The sequence below is a fragment of the Pogona vitticeps genome, chromosome 5 (genome assembly GCF_051106095.1).
Source record: "Pogona vitticeps strain Pit_001003342236 chromosome 5, PviZW2.1, whole genome shotgun sequence".
Classification (NCBI taxonomy): Eukaryota; Metazoa; Chordata; class Lepidosauria; order Squamata; family Agamidae; genus Pogona; species Pogona vitticeps.
The window spans coordinates 35599246-35622520 of record NC_135787.1 but is presented as its reverse complement, the minus strand read 5'-3'; positions in this window follow the sequence as shown (position 1 = coordinate 35622520).

The window sequence follows — 23275 nt, the reverse complement described above, 5'->3', positions numbered from 1 at the left end:
TTCTCCCATGTCCCCACCAAACGCACCTGTGAAGCACATCCATTAGTACTGGATGTGATGGCCAGAACTGATGGCACTTGAAGCTAACAACATCTGGACAGGTATAAATATAAGTTTGCCCTTTCTTCTGTCTAATTTGGTGAAAACCAAAATAGGTCAAAATGAACTGCATCTTTTCAAGCAGCCTGAGGCTGGGCTGTCACGCACAGAATTGGAAGGTGCATATATTTTCATCCTTAGAAAGATGGCTGGGCTCATCTGGTCTAGGGTGGAAGGCTTGTCCCTTCTTTAGTCTTCCTCCATGTACCAGCAATGCTGAGATATAACAAGGACAACAACAATTACAACACCACCAATAGCCACAAAAGGGCTCCATTTTCCAATGTATCATCTCTATGTCTTTGTCTTTCACACACATCCTTTCATATGCTTACTTTCTCCTACTTTTACCTCCCTAACAGCCTACAGGAAGCATACAAAGGAAGTCAAAAGATTTGTAAAAGCTTCTGACCTTCTGGTACTGTGAACATCTGGTTAAAAGTGTGTTTCAGTGCTGAGGTAGCTGAGACCTATTGAGTGATGAAGGAAAGAAGGACTGCTAAGTTCATTTTCATACTTGAAGACTTATCTTCTAAATAAATGCAACAGAAGTTGTGAGAGTACATCAGACCTGTAATGAAAAACCATGTAGAGCTTCATCTTATCTATTAACTTTCCATTTTCCCTGCAGAAATTGTTTCTGTCAATATTTTATTATGACAGGGGGTGAATGGAGGAAACAAGTAAAGACTAATCTAAGCAGATTTGGTCATAAACTGCACACAGCAACCCGAGACTACTGAAAGAAATTGAAGGGAAAGAGTTTCCCCCCTCTCTTTCTTATTTATGTTAGAAGCAGTAAAATGAATCATTAGAAATAAATTTAAAAAGTACAAAAATGAAATGCAAAGCAGCTGGAGAACTAAGGCACTGGAAATATTGCTTGGGCATTATTTGGGATTACCACTGGAGCTTAAACAATCAATGCATTCACAGCTACCCCCCAAACAACGGAAATTGGCATATTTGCTAATACTATACTCATGAATCAATGGTCTCATCTGAGATATTACAAGGCAGATTCATTCTGACAGGAATAAAGGAATGTCAAGCTGTTTCTCAGTTACTGATAGATCAAATAAGTTACACCATGTCTTTTGTCAATGAGCTGCATGAAAATATTATTCTACAATTGCAGTTGGTGAGGCTAGATTTGGCTGTATCAGCAAAAACCTGCAACTCTGTAGCTATCACTCCTTTCTGAATAGAGATTCAAAGCCAAGCCTTAATGAAAAACTTTTCCATATCATTCTATGCCCTATTCAAAGACAGTTTTCTTACACTCTTGCAAGATATTTCATTTAACTACATAAAATTAGCTCAGTGGATTTGAATGTAGAGGTCCACATTTTATTAGGCAATGGGCAAGAATGACTGGCCTTCAGGTATGGACTACAACTTCCATCCTCCCAGACTATTGATTATTCTATGTTGTGGTTGATGGCATCTGTCCAGTAACATGCAGAAGGCCGAACATTCCTCCCTAAAACACAGTTTAGAAGATGACGTAGAGTAGACATTGTTCAGTGTACATAAAATAATATAAGACCAAACAATAAGGTAGTGTTCCGTTATTTCTTTTAACATTTCCATAACTTTATGAGCATTTCAGCAACAATGGAGTTTATTCAAGACTAAGGAATCTCTGTTCCTGAAGACTGCAAAAAACCAAAAAAACACAAAAAACACAAAAACAAAAAAAAACATGTTCAGCAAGAACTTAGGTCCTAGGACAGATCTCTTAAAGTCGGAAGATTATTGTATACTTGATATTACACGCATATAATCTAGATAATTTGGTTTACAGTATTCATGTTTCATGAAAATAGGGGAATTCTGGAGGTTCTAGATTTAAAGAATAATTTTTCCAAGATCTGGAGATTGACCATGCCTCCATGATACTGCCTTAATTTGAGAATCCCAGTATTTACACTCCAGTCAAATTATATGGATGACTAGTAGCCATGTTGGCTTGGAAATCTTTGAAATTGTAGTCTCAAAAACTTTTCCAAGGTCAGATACACAAACTTTGAGATGTTAGGTGACGTATTACCAAGGAAACAGCACCTGAATCTGTGAAAACGTTTGGTTGCAGGTTTTGAAATTATGCTCAGAAAGTACTTTTTTTTTTAAGGAAGAAAAGAAAGCAAATTTTGAGTTAGTTGTTGCAATTAATCTGAAGATTGTCTAACACAGGTGGTGCTAGCTAAAGTGAAGTCACAGCAAAGCACACCTACTGGGGCAAGATTACGTTTTATGGGGGGGGGGAAGGAACACGGACACAATGGCTGTACATCAGTGTACCATGCAAATCAATCTATTGCTGTTCTTAGTCCTCCACCTCATGCAACTAATATAAAGAATCAAAACCTGGGTTGTCAAGCAATTAAAGCTAAGATAGAATTCTTCACTGACTTAAAACATGATGATAAATTAGACAATGACCAAGGAAGCAGAGCAAATAATAGAATCTTTTATTTGAGATTTGGTTATATACTGATAAAGCAAGTTATTCTGATTTGCTTTAGTACAATTTGAATAATTCTTATTACATAAATTGTAAAGGAAGGTGTCCTGTTTCACATTTGTATTTCCCTGCAGTAAGGAGTTTGCTTCAAATCTGTATTCTGCTTTAGTATGAATAGGGAAAAGTGGTTTCTAGGGAACAAAATAAACTTTTCTTTTCCTGGAAAAGAACAGCGGGGGATTAGATTGGCTATAGATTTTGATGTAAGCATCTTTGTCTAGATAGTCTATCACTTATTTTTTTTTGAACAGAGCAACCACATAATCACTGTCAATATCTCATCAGGTGCACCATCAATCATAAGTTACTTTATAACAGGTGGGATGCTATAATTCAGGATATTTATTATCTCATGCAGTGACAGAGCCAATGGACGTAGGCCATCTTGGTATAGTGTTTCACAGTAGGTACACAAAGAATGTGGCTTAGTTTCATCTCAACATATTGTTCAAAATGTGAAAACGTATACTTTGCTGCAATTAAAAAATATGAGGTCAATTGCACAAAAAACAAACAACTTTGTTCCAGTTTAGGCTAACTGGAAATGAACTTTTCAGGAGACTGGATACTAATCTTGACTCAGTTTCTTCTTACAGGGAAAATAGTTTTGAGATTCCTTACTAATAAGCATGTATTGTTTAATTTCAACATAGGAACGGTTCTGTTTCTACCAAAAGATGCTGCCACAGAGTTTTCCATCCCACAGGCATGGAGATGTACAGCAGCTCAGGCACAGAGATGGAAATCAACCAGAAGACTATTCTCACACCACAAGACATGGTGGTCTTGTCATGAGAAGAGAAAGGGGAAAGAATGGGTTTCTTTTGTGCAAGTTAAGCAAAATGGTACAAATAATGTTTTAATATTAATAATAAAGGAACGTACAAAATGATAATGGCCATTGCTTTAGTGTATGGATTTTTCAAGGATCAGAAGCATCAGAGGGTTTGTTTTCCTTTTTTCTGATGATCAGTTTTGCTGGCTTGGTGTGCACTTCACTTTGGAAAGGTAAAAGAACAATTAGCAAAGGACAGAGATACTGTGCACACATTGTGGAGACCTTGAGCAGAAGGACAGCAACTAGTAGTGTGCTGCTACATGTTTTGGGACTTCAGTTCCCCACATTCTCCAATTAGTCAGGGATCTGTAGTTCAGAAATCCAAATTAGCACATCTGTAGACCCCCATCCAAGAACTTTCCAATGATTTATCTCCACTATCAGCTCCTCCAGTAATGTAGGTAGGTACATACTGTACAGATATATTTTAATTTACATGCCATTTCTCTCTCCAAAAAGACCCAGAATGGCACACAACACAAAAATGAAACATATATAACACACATGACAATAAAATACTTTGTATAAATGAGAAGATGCAATAAAACCTGGCAACAGTCTGAACAATTTTTACCTAATATACAGTCAATAGCATAAAATAATGTTTGACACATATCTGGTGGAATAGCAGTCCCTGGCCTCTGAAGATCCATTGAAACAATTCTGCTATGTAGACGTTCTGCACAACGATGTGCACCAGCACTTTACATGTACCCTGCTGTATGTGATTACAACATTTCTGTGATTGATAATCCTGCCTTCGCAGGACTTTTAGTCAAGGAAACCCTGTAAGTGTGTTCAATTCAAATTGCACTGAAAAGATGTGACTTAGCATACTTCATGACAAATTTCAACTGGAAACCATGATGATTTAGTGTGATTGAAGTGATATGAACATTTAAAAAACCAACCCTGTGTAATGATGAGAGTTTTAGTTACATCTACCTCTGCAGGGATAAAAGGGCATAGCTGATATAATATAATACTATAATTCTTTCAGTACAGCAGAATTATTAAAAATTATATTATATCTAGCTACTGCAGTTTCACTGTTTTTTTCTTAAGTTTTCTTCAAGAAACAGCTGCTGCCAATCTGTTGGGCTGACATAATCCAGATCAGGTGCATGAAGTATTTAATTTGAAGTAATTAAAAGCTTCTTCTCTTATTTATTTATTTATTTATTTATTTATTTATTTATTTATTTATTCATTCATTCATTCATTCATTCATTCATTCATTTATTTATTTATTTATTTATTTATTTATTTATTTATTTATTTATTTATTTATTTATTAGATTTATACCTCGCCTATCTAGACCAAAGGTCTTCTCTCCCTCCTTTCCGGTTCCAAGGCTCCCAAGACTTCCCTAGCACCCTAGAGAAGCCTTTTGATGATGGGGAGGAGCCTTTAATAATAAAAGATCACTGTCAGTCCACAACATGGTGGTAGTCACTTTTTACGATTAAAGTCTCCACCTGATAATGACTTCCTCAAAGGAATGTGGGTTACACCAGCCAAAACATATGCATCAGGATTTTGCCAATTATTTAGATGAACTTTGCCATCCATAAATAATGGAAGATTTATTTACAAAGATGTTTAAAGACATTTTGCACATCATCAGCTCTGTTCCGTCCCCTCCTCTGCCTGCAGCTCTTATGCCTAAATCAATGAAAGAAGAATGCATTTTTAGCCCCTCTAGCGATAGATTATACTATAGCATGATGGAATTTTAGCATGTGATAGTTGTAGCCCATTTTGATCTCCACAAATTTCAGTAGGAAAAAAGGCCTTAGAATGAACAAAATTTCAGCATCAAAGCAGACTGATTTGGGAATAATGGGAGTAGAAAATTCCTTGCAGATCCTTATCAACAGGTGGCTAAGTGAAAGTGGGATTTTCGAAGTAAATATAACACTGAATATATGTTGCAAGAGGAAACATGAGGTAAAGTTATTATCCTCATGCCTGAGGATTTCCAGGAACTTCATGAAACTGATTAAGTGCTATAGGAAACATGGTGGCAAACTAACACAATATTTTGTTTGATCTATGATGATTTTTAAAAACATTTTCAGACCATTATTTTCTAAGCTTCAACCATTTATGCTAGTATAGAATACTAGTTTACCTGATAAAGCTGGTGTAAGCTTGGTAAGCAAATATGTGAGTTGTGCTTTAAACAAGTGAAGCACTTTCTATAATGAATTCAGGTTTCCTCCTCCCGCCCCCCCCCCAATTTAAACTAATGATGCATACTCTAAGTGTGTACTGATAGGGAAAGTCAGCACAGGAACTGTAAGCAAGTGAATATAGTAACAAAGCTCTGTGTATCAGGCTAAAAGACAAGCTGCTGTAATTTAATGTGAGTTTTCATCTATTTGTCCACAGAAGCTCACATTAAAATGTAGTAGTAGTCTTTAAGGTGCCACAATATTTTGTCTTCATTTTTCTCTCTTGTTTTCGACTTGATATCCTAGCAGACTAACATGGCTGCCTCTTCTAAAACTTTGCCTGTTTCTTTAAATGTTTGGTGCAGCTATGTAGAGATGGGGGAAGAATTAGAAGAAGTCTGAATTCCAAGTTGTACTGGGACCCTTTAGAATGGATCTGGTCCTTCTCAAGCCAATGTAGGCTTTCTTTGGAAGCTAATAAAAACTACAACATGAGCTGAGACAGAGCTTTATGTGGGAGTTGAGTGTGTGCAAAAATAATAGTGTCTTTTGAGATGAACCTGCTGTGAACATCCCTTGGGGAAAGACAGGGGATAGAGGGAGTGTGTCTGAGTGACTGATAGGCCTACCTTTTAATTTTAGAGAAAATATTTACATTATATCTGTCAGCTGTATTTATATGGCATCTGCGCAACATCATTTTTTGCCTACTAAATAACTGAAATCTTAGACTTATCAATGTTTCAAACCACAAAAGATGCAAGACAGTTTCACCGGATCCACATTTTGATCTTCTGGAAACCAATTAAAAAAAGAAATAGTGAATTAAGGCTAAAGTGCCACCCTCTATTTGAACTGTATTTGTTGCCTTCACTTTGTTGTTTTTAAAAACGTTAGACACTGGGCCTAAACCTAGTGATTTCAATTATTATAAAGAAGGAGCACACGTAGCTACAGAAGCATCTGACAGATGGGAAGTGCTTGAGGGAACTAAGGTCATAGGAAAACCAATTCTTCGTGCACAGCCAATGAAAGGAAATAAATATCTGACACTTCAGTCTGTAGCATATCTATGGAATGAATTATGCAGGTAACTGGGTCTGGATAGTGTTCAAATATTCAAACAATACTGTACAATAATTAAGAACAGCACAGGGACTAGAATACTGGCAAAATATCAGATTTCAACACAGATTCCTTGATCTAGCAAAGGTGAATGTACTGCTCCGAAAAGAATGAAATTAAGAGTGTTCCAGCTACATTGTGGTTTTTGAGATAGAATTGGTACCAAAATATCATGAATATACAACTTAAATTTAAAAGAGTAACAATGAAGGATTTTTATAAGTAATGAACAACTAATGTGCAAACAACTAAATTAGACTTGTTTGAAATGTTTTCCATACTTTTCACCTCATTGTTATTCTAATTTTTTCAGCTAGAGCACTAAGAGATCTAAGCTTATTTTTCCACATAAAAATGATAGTACTAGTATAAAAAGACTACTAAAGGCTTCTTTTCTCATTGTATAAAGATTTGCCACTATTTGCCACAGCTTGGGCCCTGAATACCTGAAAGACCGCCTCCTTCCATATGAACCTACCTGGCAGTTAAGATCTAGCCAGGAGGCCCTTTGGAAAGAGCCATCCCTCAAGGAAGTAAGAGGGATGGCTTGTAGACAAAGGGTCTTTTCGGCAATTGCCCCCAGACTATGGAACACCATCCCAATTGAGATTCGTCTGGTGCTGACGCTGATCACATTTCGGTGCCAGGTCAAAACCTTCCTCTTTCAGAAGGCTTTTAATTGAAATAATATCAACTGTGGGTCCTGATAGCAATTTTTAAGAGTATATATTTTAATTGTATTTTATTTAGTTTTATCTTTGTTATTGTATTTTAATAGTTGTAACTGCCCAGAGGCCTTTGGGTAGTGTGGGCGGCATATAAGTTAAATGAATGAATGAATGAATGAATGAATGAATGAATGAATGAATGAATGAATGAATGAATGAATGAATGAATATTGCCATAATTATATGTACCTGTTCTTCAGAGTAATTCCCCATCAATACAGTGGAACTTGGTTTTGAGCAACATTCATAGGATTTATACAAGTTCACAAGACTTTTTTTTTTAAAAAAATGTTGAGATGTACAAGTGAAAGGGAGACGAAGTCACAAGATTTAGAACTTCAGTGATGTGTGAAATGTTAAAATTGTGTGCCAGCCTCATGGTACAGCAGAAGGTGAAGAAACACTCTCAAGATGAAGCTTTACGCATCATAAAATCAAAACTATACAGCTGGAAGGGTTACTTCGTGTAACAAACACAAGGTGCTTCAATTTACTTAGGATAGAAACACACAGTTAAAAAGAGGGATATAGGGGAAGTTGAATAGGTTGACATAAATTTGGTAGACAAACAAAGGAACTTGATGGAACTATGATCACAGGCAATTAAAAGAAATAACTATCTGACATTTCAGCCTGTAGCATATCCAGGGAATGAATTATGCAGGTAACCAGGTCTGGATAGTGTTCAAATATTCAAACAATGCTGTACAATAATTAAGAACAGCACAGGGACTAGACTACTAGCAAAGCATCAGATTTTAACACAACTTCGTTGATCAAACAAAGGTGTTGTTTCATCTCTGATGGTTGGGCGTTTTTTTCTCCTTTTCTTTTTAAGTAAAGGTTTTAATCTATTCAGGTATGTTTTTGTCATATGTGCGAAATACCAACACCTACGGTCCAGAAGGAATTAAGATTTTCATATATAATGTCTCCCACTAGTCTGCAAAACTGCCAGAAACTGTCACAGCATTAGTGTGGGCAACATTACAGGATGTACCCAGGAGTATATGAAGGTGCCAGCTGGACATGGCAAACAAGTGTCAATTTAATGCTCAAGACCAATTAGAAAACTCAGTTTCAAAAGAAGAGTTTGGAAAAAAAAAAGGTAATTCCATCTTTGTAAATGCTACTTCAGCTCTCAGTGACAAGTGGACACATAGAACAGGATAAATTCTAGATTAAAAATAGTGTGGATAGCCCCTAAATTCCACCAGTAAGATGTGTTTGCCGTTTACATGGTGAAGGAAAAACAATTAGATATTGCATTCACTTTGCTAAGTTGATTAAAAGCCCTTTAAGGGCCTCAAGTGGTGCAAAGTTTCAAGTCTATTGATTAAATTTGCATCTTTTATTATTACTGTTAGCATTTTGCATCTCTTAATTTAGAAATGTTCCTCCATGTAGAATGCAACCTAAATAACAGAATATTTTCCTGGGATACACTGCATAAATGGAAAATGAATTTGGATTTCTCTTTTTCTCGTTGTGACAGTTTACAAACTAGCTTTTGGTTGCAAAAGCTATCCTCATGCAGTGTAGCACATTAAAAAGTTGTAGTTTCCACAAATTTCAGTATTCAGTTACTCTCACCAGTCTGCTTAGCTGACAACGCCCATCCCGAGGTATGTGCCATTTGTCACATTTATTTATTTCATTTTGTTGGATTCAGAATCCCAGAATTCTCCATTCTAGGTGCTCTATGTGCCAGATTCACTTCTAACTTGTGCTCACCTGGAGAAAGGCTAGGCTGGATAGTTGCAATGGCCTAGAATAGGTTGCTCTCTGGCCTAGTTTCCTGTTATAAAATAAATTTTCATGTGCCTAATGAAAAGCCTTATGAGGCATGCAGACAGGTCAGCTTCCAGGAGGCTAAGCTGGAGCTTGTCCTGTCCTAGGCCATGAAGCCTTTTAGCCCAGCCTTTCCCTGAGTGAGCACGATTGAGTTGTGGGTCTGGCAGGTGGCATTCCCAGACTGGAGAGCTCTGAGATATGGACTCCAAAAACCAAAACAAAATACATGAATGGCACATTCCTACTCTGTCAGAATAATGTGGGCAGTATTACAAGATTCACTAGGAGTACATGAAAAAGCCAGAGAGATATCTCAGCTGAGTACATGCCAGTGCTTCCATTAAACTGGTCTCCCTTACCCACAAATGTTGTTATATGCTATTAAGGCATTTCTGACTTATAATGTTTTCAAGGAATGTTAGATGTTCAGCAGTGGTTTACCAGAGCTACTCCTTAGTGAGTTTCTCTTGCCAAACTGCAGTAATTTCCTAAGCCCTAGTCTGACATCCTGGCTCTCATGTATGGATTAGGGATGTGAAAAGTATCATCAAATTCATTGTTTACATTAGTTCAGACTGTTTTACTATGACAGGACATCTTATGAGAAATTGCAAATTCCCATTAGACTCTTCACCTCCAGTACAAGAGCAAGACAAAGTGTTCATGCCAGCAAAATTTCTGTAACTTGCAGAATGGGAGCAAGGAGGTTAGAGGAGGAAAGAAATAATCCCTTTTCCAAAGGACTGCCTCCCAGTTTTCAAGACAGTATCCTAGGTCTGCTGACAAGCAGAATGAAACAGGCTAGAGAATATCTTAATCATGTGTCTTCTAGGTCAGTTCACATTTGTCCCTAAACAATATATTTACATAAGAACATAAGAAGAGCCCTGCTGGATCAGGCCAAGGGTCTATCTAGTCCAATTTCTTGTATCTCAAAGTGACCCCACCACTAGGAGCCTCCCAAGTGCTTCTGGGAGCACACAAGACAACTAGATACCTGTCTTCTTATACCACTCCCCTGCACCAGGCATTTTTATTATTATTATTATTATTTATTGAATTTATATCCCGCCTATCTGGACTATAAGTCCACTCTAGGCGGCTTCCAACATACAATAAAAATAAAATACAATTAAAAAGCATGTGCATAAACATAAATAATAATTACAATCACAGCAGACAAAAGGAATATAAGGAAAATTAGAAAAGGAATCAGGAATTGATTGGAGGGAAGGCCTGGATGTATAACCATGTTTTTAGTTGAGTTTTAAAAACACCCAGCGTAGGGGCCGCGCGAATCTCTGGAGGAAGGTTGTTCCATAGGCGAGGAGCCACCGCCGAGAAGGCCCGGTTTCGTGTCTTCTCCTTCCGGGCCTCTCTCGGCGTCAGGCTCCTCAGCCTCACCTCCAGACTCGCGCGGGTGAACCGGGTAGACCTAGGTGGGAGCAGGCGTTCCGCCAAGTATCGAGGTCCTAAACCGTTTAGGGCCTTATAAGTAAGCATTAAAACTTTGAAGTCAATGCGGAAACGGATGGGCAGCCAATGCAATGCGGCCAGCGCTGGAGAAATGTGTTGGTATTTTCTCACTCCGGTAAGGAGTCTGGCCGCAGCATTCTGCACCACCTGAAGTTTCCGCATCAGCCTCAAAGGCAGCCCCACGTAGAGCGCGTTACAGTGGTCTAATCTTGAGATTACGAGCGCATGCACCAAGGTGGTGAGTGCCCCCGTGTCGAGATAGGGCCGCAGCCGGGCAATCCGCCAAAGATGGAAAAAGGCGGTACGGACTACCGACGCCACCTGTGTTTCCATGGTGAGCGTCGGGTCCAGATGTATGCCCAAACTGCGGACCCCACTCTTCGCGGCCAGAGTTGCCCCCCCAAATGTGAGAGAGTCCCCCAAGCCGCTAACCACGGAGCCACCCACCCTCAGAACTTCCGTCTTGTCCGGGTTCAGCCTCAGCCCATTCTCCTGCATCCATCCCAGTACGGCCTCCAGGCAGCGCTGAAGGGACAGGACAGCATCACCTGTATCAGGTGAAAAGGAGATGTAGAGCTGGGTGTCATCAGCATATTGGTGACACGAAGCCCCACATCCCCGGATGACCCCACCCAGCGGCCTCATATAGATGTTAAACAGCATTGGGGAGATGATCGACCCCTGTGGAACCCCACAATTGAGACTCCACGGGGCCGAGACACTCTCCCCAAGCTGGACTCTCTGGGGACGGTCCTCCAAGAAGGAACGGAGCCAGGCAAGAGCCGAGCCACCAATTCCCAACTCGGAGAGCCTCCCCAGGAGGATACCGTGGTCGACGGTATCAAAGGCCGCTGAGATGTCGAGGAGGACCAACAGAGACACTTTTCCCCTGTCGGCTTCCCTCAACAGGTCATCATACAGGGCGACCAATGCCGTCTCTGTACCGTGGCGCGGCCTGAAGCCCGACTGGAATGGATCCAAGGCATCTGTTTCATCCAAGTATGCCTGAAGCTGGTCGGCCACCACCCTCTCCACCACTTTGCTCATGAAAGAAACATTGGCGACGGGCCTATAATTGCCAATTTCGTCCGCCGCCAAACTAGGTTTCTTTCTTATGGGCCTAATGAGTGTCTCCTTGAGGGCAGAGGGAAACCTGCCCTCAAGGAAAGACCCATTTATTATTGCAGTGGCCCATTCAGTTGTTATCGGCCTGGCTGCTTTGATTAGCCAGGCCGGGCAAGGGTCCAAGGAGGAGGTGGTGGCACGACAGCGGTCAAGCACCTTGGCCACAGTATCAGGGATGACAGGCTGAAAGGAGTCAAAGGTCACCGGGCAAGACGGAGCGCTGGACATCTCTGCTCGACTCACTGTATTCAAAAACGGAGAGAGGTCCCGGCGGATGGCCTCCACTTTAGCTTTAAAAAAGGCTGCAAACTGGTCAGGCGAAAAACTAGGGGGAGGCCTATCAACCGAACCAGTTCCGGATAGGTCGCGCACTATACGGAACAGCTCCGCCTGCTGATTTGATGCTTCGCTTATCCGGTTAGCGAAGAATGATCGACATGCAGCCTTTACCTTAGTTAGGTAAAGGTTAGTTGCGACCCTGACAGCTATCCAATTAAAATCCGTCGGGTTCTTCCTCCACCTACGCTCTAGCCTTCTCCTATATCGCTTCATCGCTCGAAGCTCCTGGTTGAACCAGGGCGCCGGGCGAGTTCGGCGGCGGAGAGGGCGCTTAGGCGCGATCATGTCTACGGCCCTGGCGGCAGCAGTGGACCAGCTGTCAACCAGAGCCTCGACAGGGGCGCTGGCCAGGTCAGCCGTAACCCCTCTCATAGCATCCTGGAATCCGGCCGGATCCAGTAGCCTTCGAGGGCGGACCATAGAAATAGATCCCTGCTCCCCACGAGGGGGAAGTGCCACTGAGAGGTTACATTTTATTAGGTGGTGATCTGACCATGACAAGGGGACCGACACGAGGTCAGTCACCATCAGATCACGCTCGTTCCACGTAGTGGTAAAGACCAGGTCTAACGTATGGCCTCCCACGTGGGTGGGGCCGATAACATGTTGGGACATGTTCAAGGAAGCCATGGTTTCCAGGAACTCAAGAGCTGGCCCAGTAGTCTCTGCCCCCGCATGCACATTGAAGTCACCCAAGACCAAAAGCCTCGGGGACCCCAATAATGCCGCGGAGACAAAGTCGGCCAGCTCCGGCAGGGAAATGGCTGGATCACGGGGAGCGCGGTAACCCAGCAAAATCCCAATGCCATCCCTGGCCCCAATCGACACGTGGAGTGCCTCTAGGCCTGGCTTTACCACCGAGGAACGCCTAGTAACCTCTAAGATGGATTTGTAAACAATGGCTACTCCCCCTCCCCGCCCCTCCAGTCTACCCTGGTGCTGGACAGCATAACCGGGCGGGCAGATGAGAGCCAGGGGAGGGGCACCCTCCCCACTAATCCACGTCTCGGTTATGCATGCCAGGTCTGCATCCTCCTCCAGGATAAGATCATAGATCAACTGGGGTTTATTGGATACAGACCTGGCATTCAGCAGCACCAGATTTAGAGTGGAGGGCTGACTGGGCTGGCCACCTCGATACTGAGGATTGGTCACAGTCTCAGAACAATGAACAGCAGCCAAACATCTGTTCACCGTTCTTCTGACACGGGTAGGGACTGTGCCAACGCCATATCTCCCTCTACCCGTGATCACCGGAATGTTCCTGGGCCCCTCGCCAGGTGGACAAGCCTTCCACTCCATTTCCAAGGGGGGGAGAGGGAAAGAGAGAGGGAAAAAGGCAAAAAGAAAAAAAATAAAAATAAAAAACAAAAAACAAAACCCTAAATTAATAGAACACACAAACTTAAACACAGAATTACTAAATTACAAATACAATATTATTAAAAGAAAACAATCCAAAGTTATAAGACCCTAGTGCATAAAATTAGATAATTTAAACAATCCATGTGCTTAAATCCCACATATAGTCCTTGTCTTTCCTCCTCCTCCTCCTCCTCCTCCACGTAGCCTTATCCTTTCAGATATTGCAAGGTCTGATGTTATTTTTCCTATTGTTAAAGTAGATGTTAATGGTGTTGGTAACAAAGGTACTGGAGGACAGGTGTTGTTCGTAGAGCAAGCCGCAAAGGTCTTAAGCATCAGCATAAAGGGAGGCGGAATCCAGGGTGTAGATGGTTCAGACTGAGGCCTTTCCCACCCCCAGGGAAGAGGCAAGGCAACTCTATAATTAGTCCAAAGGCAGGAGACTTTTGAGGTACCTTCCTTTTTAGCCTGGAGATTATACATCCCCATCATGGCTTATAACCTGTGATGGACCTTTCCTCCAGAAATCTGTCCAATCCCCTTTTAAAGGCATCACCACATCTTGTGGTAAGGAGTTCCACAGACTAACAACATGCTGCGTAAAGAAATATTTTCTTTTGCCAGTTCTCACTCTCCCAACAGTCAATTTGAGTAGATATCCCCTGGTTGTGGGATTGTATGAGAACCAAAAGAGCTTTCCTCAATTCACTTTATCCATCCTCTGCATAATTTTATATCCCTTTTCTCTAAAGAGCCCCAAACGCTGTAGCCTTTCCTCATAAGGGAGGTGCCCCAGCCCACTCATCATTTTAGTCACTCTCTTCTGCACCTTTTCCAGATGCACTCTTTTTTTTTTTTGAGGTGCCACAATTTCTCTGAATAGAGGGAAATTCAGGACTGCTGAAAGAAAGTAGTCCTTCACTCAGTATGTAGTAAAACTGTAGAATTCACTGACACATGATGTAGTGATGGCTACCAACCAGGCAGCTTTAAAAGAGGATTATATATATTTATGGCAGATGGAGCTAGTATCAGAGGGGAATACAGGAAGGAAGATGCTATTGCATTGAGCCCTGCTTTTGGCATCTCCCCAGACAACTGGTTGCCATTGTGTGTACAGAATATTGGAGTAGCTGGGACACTGGTATGATCCAGTCTGGCTCATCATACATTCTTAATTGTATAAATGAGTTTTTTCAATTGGACTTGAAAAAACAATTGAACTTGAAAAAACAAAAAGCATATTGAATTGTTGGCAGCAATAGAGGCTGTAACAAGCAGTTTCTCTGAAATGGAATAAATGCAAAACAATGGCAGACAGTTGCAATAGTCATCTCTTATAATAATGCTCTTAAGATTTTCTTTGCTATTATGAATTCTGTCTTACAAAAGACATAGGCTGAAGACACTAGTAACAATAGGTTGGTGGTTAAAACATTATTTCTGGAAATTGTCATTAGTAATTTGCCACTGGGGAATGGGTAAATGGGGTTGGAGGAAGAGCCTTACTAAAAATCAAATATGCTCTATGCCTTTCAAATCACTTAATAATTTGAAGCTGAGAAAGTATATATATATTTTTACTGCCGGGGAGGGCAGTAGAAAAGAACCTCTGCGGCATAGACAATGCTATGGTTGATTGTTAAATTAAATGCAAATAAATAAACTTGGAATTTTGATACTGTGACTTGGACCTATGAGTAGCCATACCAGTACAATGTTGTATTTTGTAGTTTTGCATGCACGGAACTGGGATGCTAGACTGACACAAGGCATAGTAATGTGGCAGTGATGGCAGCTTTACAAATGTATGGTGCCACACGGGCAGTATATGGAGATGGGTCAGAGAGATGACCAACTGAAGTACTGCCCCATAAACAGGTCCAATTTGATTGTGTTGGCTTGGATAAACAGGAGACATCTACAGGTCCAGCATAGCTTAGACAGTGAGCTCAGAAAGAAAACACATAGAGGGATGAGGAAATTAAAGGAGTCCAGTGAAGAGGAGGGATGGGTGAGCGATGGCTACCATGAGACAAATGTGGCAAAATGTTGTTCATGATTTTTTTGAGTTAAAACATAAAGTCTAAACCAATGGTTTTCCAAAAGAGGTGAAAAGCTGGTATATGAAGAAAGAGGCAAAATCTGGATCTTCCAGCTCCATCTGATTTTTATCTTTCCTCGATTGTCCTCTAGCAACATCTGTCCAACCTAGCTTGTAGCAAAGGGACCAAGGGAAGCAGGGGGTTGGATCCGCTGATTGTGGTGAGATACTGGCTTTGTTTAGCTCTTGTTCTGGACTCACAACTATGCATATCTCTAGGACAACTGAATCCAGATGCTGCGGCATAAAAGGCTATAAATAGCTTATGCAGGTCCTGAAACAAAATCATTGTGAAGAAAATTATATCAGAAATGCAGGGAACGACAATTTCCACATAGGAAAATTACACCCATAAATCTAGCCTGAAATATTTCATTTGAGGAGAGTTCACGCTATATCCAAGAGGCAAATTCATTTTACATGTATTAGTTTCATCTGTAAGATAGAGAATGCATATTTCATTAACAAAAATTAAAAAGTTAGGTGCATAAGAAACTCCAAAGTCTTTGACATGTTTGTGGAAATTTTTGCATCTGCTTCTGTATTTTAAAGTGGGTAATTTCACAGTATGAAGAATCTGGCTATGAAGACTTGTATCTAAATAAAAATGAAAATGAATAACCATGGCTTAAGGCAATAGTGCATTATGGTCTTGCATCACTTCTGGATTTAATACAGCTTCATTTCCCTGGATGCACCACAAAAGTAGGAAAGGGGCATAAAGTGTTAATTGATTTTCTCAGTAAATCATGTGATCATAAAATTCAGCTCAGAACAACGATTTGAAACAACAAGCAGCCAAACTTATCAACCACACTTGATCCTGAGCTTGAAACGTTGGTTGTATCTAAGCAATTTCATGATAATAAGATTACTGGAATACATTTAAAATGCCAGCAGCTAGATGGTAGTCATATACAACCTATTTTCAGATATATCTTTCCCCTTTTTGTTGTTGTTGCTGTTTTTTAATATGACTAAAAAAAATTTTCATATGCCATTACTGAATTGCAGCATCACATATTGGCTTTGGGTTGAAGTTTTGTCAAAGTAAAGATAAATACTGCTTATCGCTGTAAAATATTATAAATACAGTTTGGAATACTAGTCTCCTGACTCTTCCTATATTTGTACGTTGAGTTTTTATACACCATGCATACTCTTCTGCTAGCCTGTGAAAAACAGTGTCCCTTCTCCAGGCCAAGGAGCCTTGGGGCTCTTAAAAATAAATTACAGAGCAGACTGCTATTCTGGTCATAATAACCCATGTAACTGCAGAGCTGCAAAGGACAAAAAACCTGAAAGCCAGCCAGCGGTTATGGTCTTCAGTATGAAACATTTAAAACTAAACCACATTTGCCGGATAAAAATCAGCATTGAAGGTACTCAGCAATTTCACTTTTGTGCCAGTCACCTGCAGAAACGGAGTGCAGCATGATGAACATCCATTATCCTGAGCATTGTGTCCTATACCTGCAAAATAGGTTTGGAACTGAAAATGGCTAAGCCATGCCTAGTGAAATCACACATGTTTGAATCAGTAGAACTTCAAGTGAGGCTGGGAGACTGGACTTCAGGATTGCATTATTGTGTGTGTATGTGGCCATGTGTTTGTAACCTGATGTCCTTCTTATGCCTTGCAGAAGTCAGATCAGGGTACAATCATATGGTTGGAAAGGTGCACACCAGACCACACCAGAAAGGGTTGTTTTAATGGGGGCAATCTCCCTTAGAGCGACACTTCTGCCTGCCAAGGAATCACTCCACCCAATCCCCCAAAAGTAGAAGTCCTACAACTGGACCAAAATGCTCCATCTTGGGGATGAATCAAGGTCACTACTTGGAGTGTGTGCGCGCCAGAGATTGATCCCTGCATTCCTCTTATATGGGCTTTGATCTGGTTAAAATTAATATGCTAATATCTATCTTTTCTCTGTTGGAGTTATTGCAACCTCACATGCTGCCTCTAATATGTATGGCTGGGAAGTTCTTTTTTTAGACTGAGTTGCCTGTCAATCTATCAAGCAATAACCAATTGTTCCTTCCCTGCCTCTGATTTCAAAGATAACCATGCCTCTCTGCTCTGTATCTCTACCCCCCACCTTTAATCTGTTGCAGTCAGTCTGTTGAGGCTGTTGCTTCAAGCAGTCATGTTTGTTCTTAGTTTGCTGTTTGCAGTTGTAAGTAAAGAAACGTGGCTTTTATTCTTTCTAATGCTGATGACTCAAGTGAGTTATTGAGACTGTAAGAGTCAGCTGAAGAGTAAAAGGGGTGGACTAAACTGGGGGATTTGAAGCTAATCCTGCACATCTGCTGTGGAACTGAAGGAATTTTACCAAAAATTTAAAACTCTTGTCTTCTCCCACATCCATCTTTTTCCTTCATCAGGGTGATAATCCTACTGCCTGCTGGTCTTTGTCTAATTGCTTAGGAGGATGCCGGGGAGAGAAGTAAAACCTTTTTATCACATCACTTTCACATCACTTAGTGAAACAAATGAAAGCAAATTTTAAAACACACTTTTTTTAAAAAAAAAAAAGCTGTAATCTTTATTAAAACTTCCAATCCTGCTAGATCAAAGGCCAGTTTTAATATGAGACCTTTCACCTCCAGTGGAGGGGGTAAGAAGGGGGCAACTTAGCCTCACGTGGAGAGAGTTCCATAGACAGGAAGCAGCCACCAAAAATGTCCTGTCTTTAGTGCTCACCAAATGCGTCTATGATGTATTTATAATATGAAGTCCTGTAGACTTCCCGACATATCTACATATGTAGATAGATAGGTAGGTAGACTGAATTTCAGTAGTAAGTTGCAACTACAGTAGGCCCATTGAATCAGTAGGAATTTGGTGGGTCAACTTTTCCATACGTTTCATTGATTCAGTGGGTCTATTCTAGTTGCAACTTACTACTGGATCTAACCAGTATTGGCAAGGATGCAAGCAATTCTGCAGCCATATGGCCATCTTTTTATTTATTTAATTTTCTTGTGTTATACTTTTGTTTTGAGATCAAGAGTCATTTTCAAATAGAGTCATCAGCAACAGAAAATGCTGCCTGCGAATAAGAAAGAGCTGAAGATCAATTCCTTGTGCCTTTGTGATGCTTAAAATGAGACAAGAAAATAAACATGCCCAGGTCAAATGGATAAGCCTGCAGACTTTAATTATATTCTTAGCCTTTGCCTCTATGAATGTGTGTTTTCAGAGTAATAATAAATATTTCAAAGTTGCATTTGGAAGGTTTTATCTTTAATAACCACTATACAATATTCTGTTCGAAGCCCACTCGGAGGAGTTAATGCCAGCCATTGAGGATAAGAGAAGAGCTCTAGCAGCATACAAAGCCTGTCCTAGCGAGTACAACCTGCAAGCTCTTCGAGCCGCTCGTAGCCAAGTCCAACAGGCTGCCAGGAGATGCTCCAATGACTACTGGCTTCAGCTCTGCTCTCAGATACAGATAGCAGCGGACACAGGTAACATCAAAGGAATGTATGATGGTATCAAGCAGGCCTTAGGTCCATTACAGAAGAAATCTGCTCCCTTGAAGTCTACTACAGGTGTGATCATCCAGGACCGAGCACAGCAGATGGAACGCTGGGTGCAGCACTACTCCGAGCTATATTCCAGAAAGAATGTAGTAACCGAAGAAGCATTAAATAACATTGAGTGCCTGCCTGTCTTGGAAGAGCTGGACAGCGAACCAACCCTAGCAGAAATAAATGCGGCCTTGGACTCCCTCACCTCTGGCAAGGCACCTGGAAGGGACAACATCCCTGTTGAAGTGCTGAAATGCGGTAAGGAGATCATCATCACCGAACTGTATGAAATCTTTTGTCTCTGCTGGAGGGAAGGTGGAGTACCACAGGACATGAAGGATGCAAACATTGTCACGTTGTACAAGAACAAAGGTGACAGGGGTGACTGCAATAACTACCGTGGTATCTCTCTTCTTAGCGTTGTAGGGAAGCTGCTTGCCCGTGTTGTGCTGAAGAGGCTCCAGGTGCTTGCAGACAGAGTCTATCCGGAATCACAGTGTGGATTTCGAGCAAATAGATCCACCACTGACATGGTATTCTCCCTCCGACAGTTGCAGGAGAAATGCAGGGAACAACAACAGCCACTCTTAGTGGCCTTCATAGACCTTACAAAAGCATTTGACTTGGTTAGCAGGGATGGCCTTTTCAAAATACTTCCCAAGATTGGATGTCCACCTCGTCTCCTTAACATCATCAGGTCCTTCCACGATGGAATGAAAGGCACTGTAGTTTTTGACGGCTCAACATCAGATCCCTTTGACATCCGAAGCGGAGTGAAACAGGGCTGTGTCCTCGCACCAACACTTTTTGGGATCTTTTTTGCTGTCATGCTGAAGCATGCCTTTGGAACTGCAACAGAAGGTGTCTATCTCCGGACTAGATCAGATGGAAAGCTCTTTAATCTCTCTAGATTGAGAGCAAAGACCAAAGTCCAGCTGAAATGCATGAGGGACTTCCTCTTTGCAGACGATGCAGCCATTGTTGCCCACTCTGCTGAAGACCTCCAACAACTCATGAACCGTTTCAGCAAGGCCTGCCAAGACTTTGGACTAACAATCAGCCTGAAGAAAACGCAAGTCATGGGCCAGGGTGTGGACTCACCTCCCTCTATTACCATCTCCACACAAGAATTGGAGGTTGTTCACGACTTTGTGTACCTTGGCTCAACCATCTCTGACACCCTCTCTCTAGATGTCGAGCTGGATAAACGCATTGGGAAAGCAGCCACCATGTTCTCTAGACTCACAAAGAGAGTATGGCTCAATAAGAAACTGACAACACATACCAAGATCCAGGTCTATAGAGCCTGTGTCCTGAGCACACTCCTGTACTGCAGCGAGTCCTGGACCCTTTGTGCCCGGCAGGAGAGGAAGCTGAACACCTTCCATATGCGTTGCCTACGACGGATTTTTGGTATCACCTGGCAGGACAGAGTTCCAAATAGAGTAGTCCTAGAACGAGCTGGAATTTTCAGCATGCATACATTACTGAAACAGCGACGTCTACGCTGGCTTGGGCACGTTGTGAGAATGGCTGATGGTCGGATTCCAAAGGATCTCCTATATGGAGAATTAGTGCAGGGAAATCGCCCCAGAGGGAGACCACAGCTGCGATACAAGGATATCTGCAAGCGGGATCTGAAGGCCTTAGGAATAGACCTCAACAGATGGGAAACTCTGACATCTGATCGTTCAGCCTGGAGGCAGGCAGTGCATCACGGCCTCTCCCAATTTGAAGAGACCCTTGTCCAGCAGGCTGAGGCAAAGAGGAAGTCACAAAGGAAGCAAAACCAGGGAGCTGGACAGGGGACAGATTGGATTTGTCTCCAGTGTGGAAGGGATTGTCACTCTCGAATTGGCCTCCTCAGCCACACTAGACGCTGTTCCAAGTCCTCCATACAGAGCACGATACCATAGTCTTTCGAGACTGAAGGATGCCTACACAATATTCTGTCAAATTGTTATTTCAAAAGCTTAAAAATGATTTAATGTAGTGTGAGTACTACCCTAACAGCAATTTTAGAAGGGATGGAGAGCTGGTATTGCCTATTTTTTTCTTCCAGTGGGGTGTTCCAGGCAGGAGGCTGTGGTTTTCTTGATGCCAAATGCATGTTCTTTTAAGTCATGTCTATTTTGAGTAGGCAGACAGAATATTTTGTATAGGTTAAGCAGGTTTCCCATTAACAATTCAACCCAGGTTCCTGCAAGTCGCACATACTGCTGTATCTGCTAAAATGAGATTCATTGTATCTGCAAGTTCTAAGATAGGCATAGCTGAAAGGCCCTGCCATCAGCCCCATCCTGTAAGAGGAACAGTGATTGAAATTATTTTGAAACTGAATATCTGACTTTATTTAGTTGATGCATGGGGTTTTCATAATTCTGAATGTGTTTAAATCTGAATGTACTTTAAGCGGCAATTCGAGGCACAGTTACTGGGGAATAAGTTAGCATTTGGAAGACTTATCTCATTCTGTGCCTTTTGTGTTCTTTAGGGTTCACACTGTCCTACATACCATTCATCTAGCACTGGACAATTCTGTCAGGCTCAGTTTTGCTCGGGTTCTCATTTTTCCAATGCTTGTTATGTCCCAGTTAAAACCAGACTGTGTTTTTTTTAAAGAACAAATTTGGGTGAATTTTTGTCTCACAAATTTGAAATGATAATGTTCTTAGAATGCATATTAAAAAAAACTGCATGCTTTCCAAACAATTTTCAAATGAATACAAATTATATGTTGGGTGAACAAGTCTTTCTTTTTTTCTCTCTCTCTCTAGTCGTCTAAAACCAGGTAAATCAGAACTGTGAAATCTAGGGAGAGTTTCAAGTAAGCAAGGCTAAAAGGTCAGATCAAAATCTGTGAGAGTATGCATAGGGAGCATTGGGCTGCGCTAGTTACATAACCTGGGAAAATGGTACACCTCCCATTTGAATTAGCTGAATTGGTGGCTGGCTATACAAGCACCCAGTAATCCTTGAGGGATATTGTGATGGAATGCCCGCGTCACTCCTGTCAATCATAGCTGAAGCTCAAGTGCAGGAGCCTATGAGAGGACAGGAGGGGCGGAGTCAGTTAGGCAGTTAGAGGGAGTTAGAGAGAGAGTTAGGGAGAGAGAAGGTGAAAGAGAATGAGAGTGTGGAGGAGAGAAACTGAATAGTCAAGATAGATAGATAGAGAACTAGAGAGAACTGATATTAATAAGTTGGTTAAAGTGAATAAATCCATAAGACAAATGAAGAATTGAATGCGTCACCAAAGATAAGAAGTTTAATGAGTGATTCTATACAATGATTAAAAATAACATCTGTGATTCAAATTCAATCTAAATAAACAAGTTATGTTGGCAGCAAGTGTCTGATTCAAGTATTGTGCAAGTGTGGATAAGGGATATCCACTGGTGGCAGCGAATGAAAGAGAAAACATCACCAGAGTGAACCTTGGTTTGGGGAAAACAAACAGGGAACACTGGGTGGAACGTCACAGATACCAAGACTGGTCATAGAGAACTGATTGCACTTTTCCCTAATCTCTGGCAACAAACAGGATACAAGTTGAATTGTTATGAAAATGTTATTAGGAAAAAAAAAGCTTTTATTGTCTCCCTCACCTCAGAGATGAAGTATTAGTGGCAGTTTCTAAAGGTCACCAGTAAACATTCCATTGGATCTGTCCATGTAGAAAAGGGTCATGTACTTGAATCCAGAATGAATTTTTCATAACAGGGACTATCAGGCTTCTTTTATGATGGATGAAAAAGCAGAGAGAGCTCATCACACAAACATTCCACTTCACAATTACACCAGATTGCTACATTCATAAATATTGAAAGATTTCTTTAGTACAGCGAGAGCAGGTACCTCTTCCTTCGAAGCAAATGGTGTCAGTATCACGATGATGTACAGCCGACTGCCCACAAAGAGGCACTCATGGATCTAAAGACTTACGCTGCATTGTGCATTCTGCCTTTGTGCTGACAACCAACACACGGTGAAATGGCAACGGTCCAGGCATGCAGGGGAGCCGTAAGCTAACATACGAA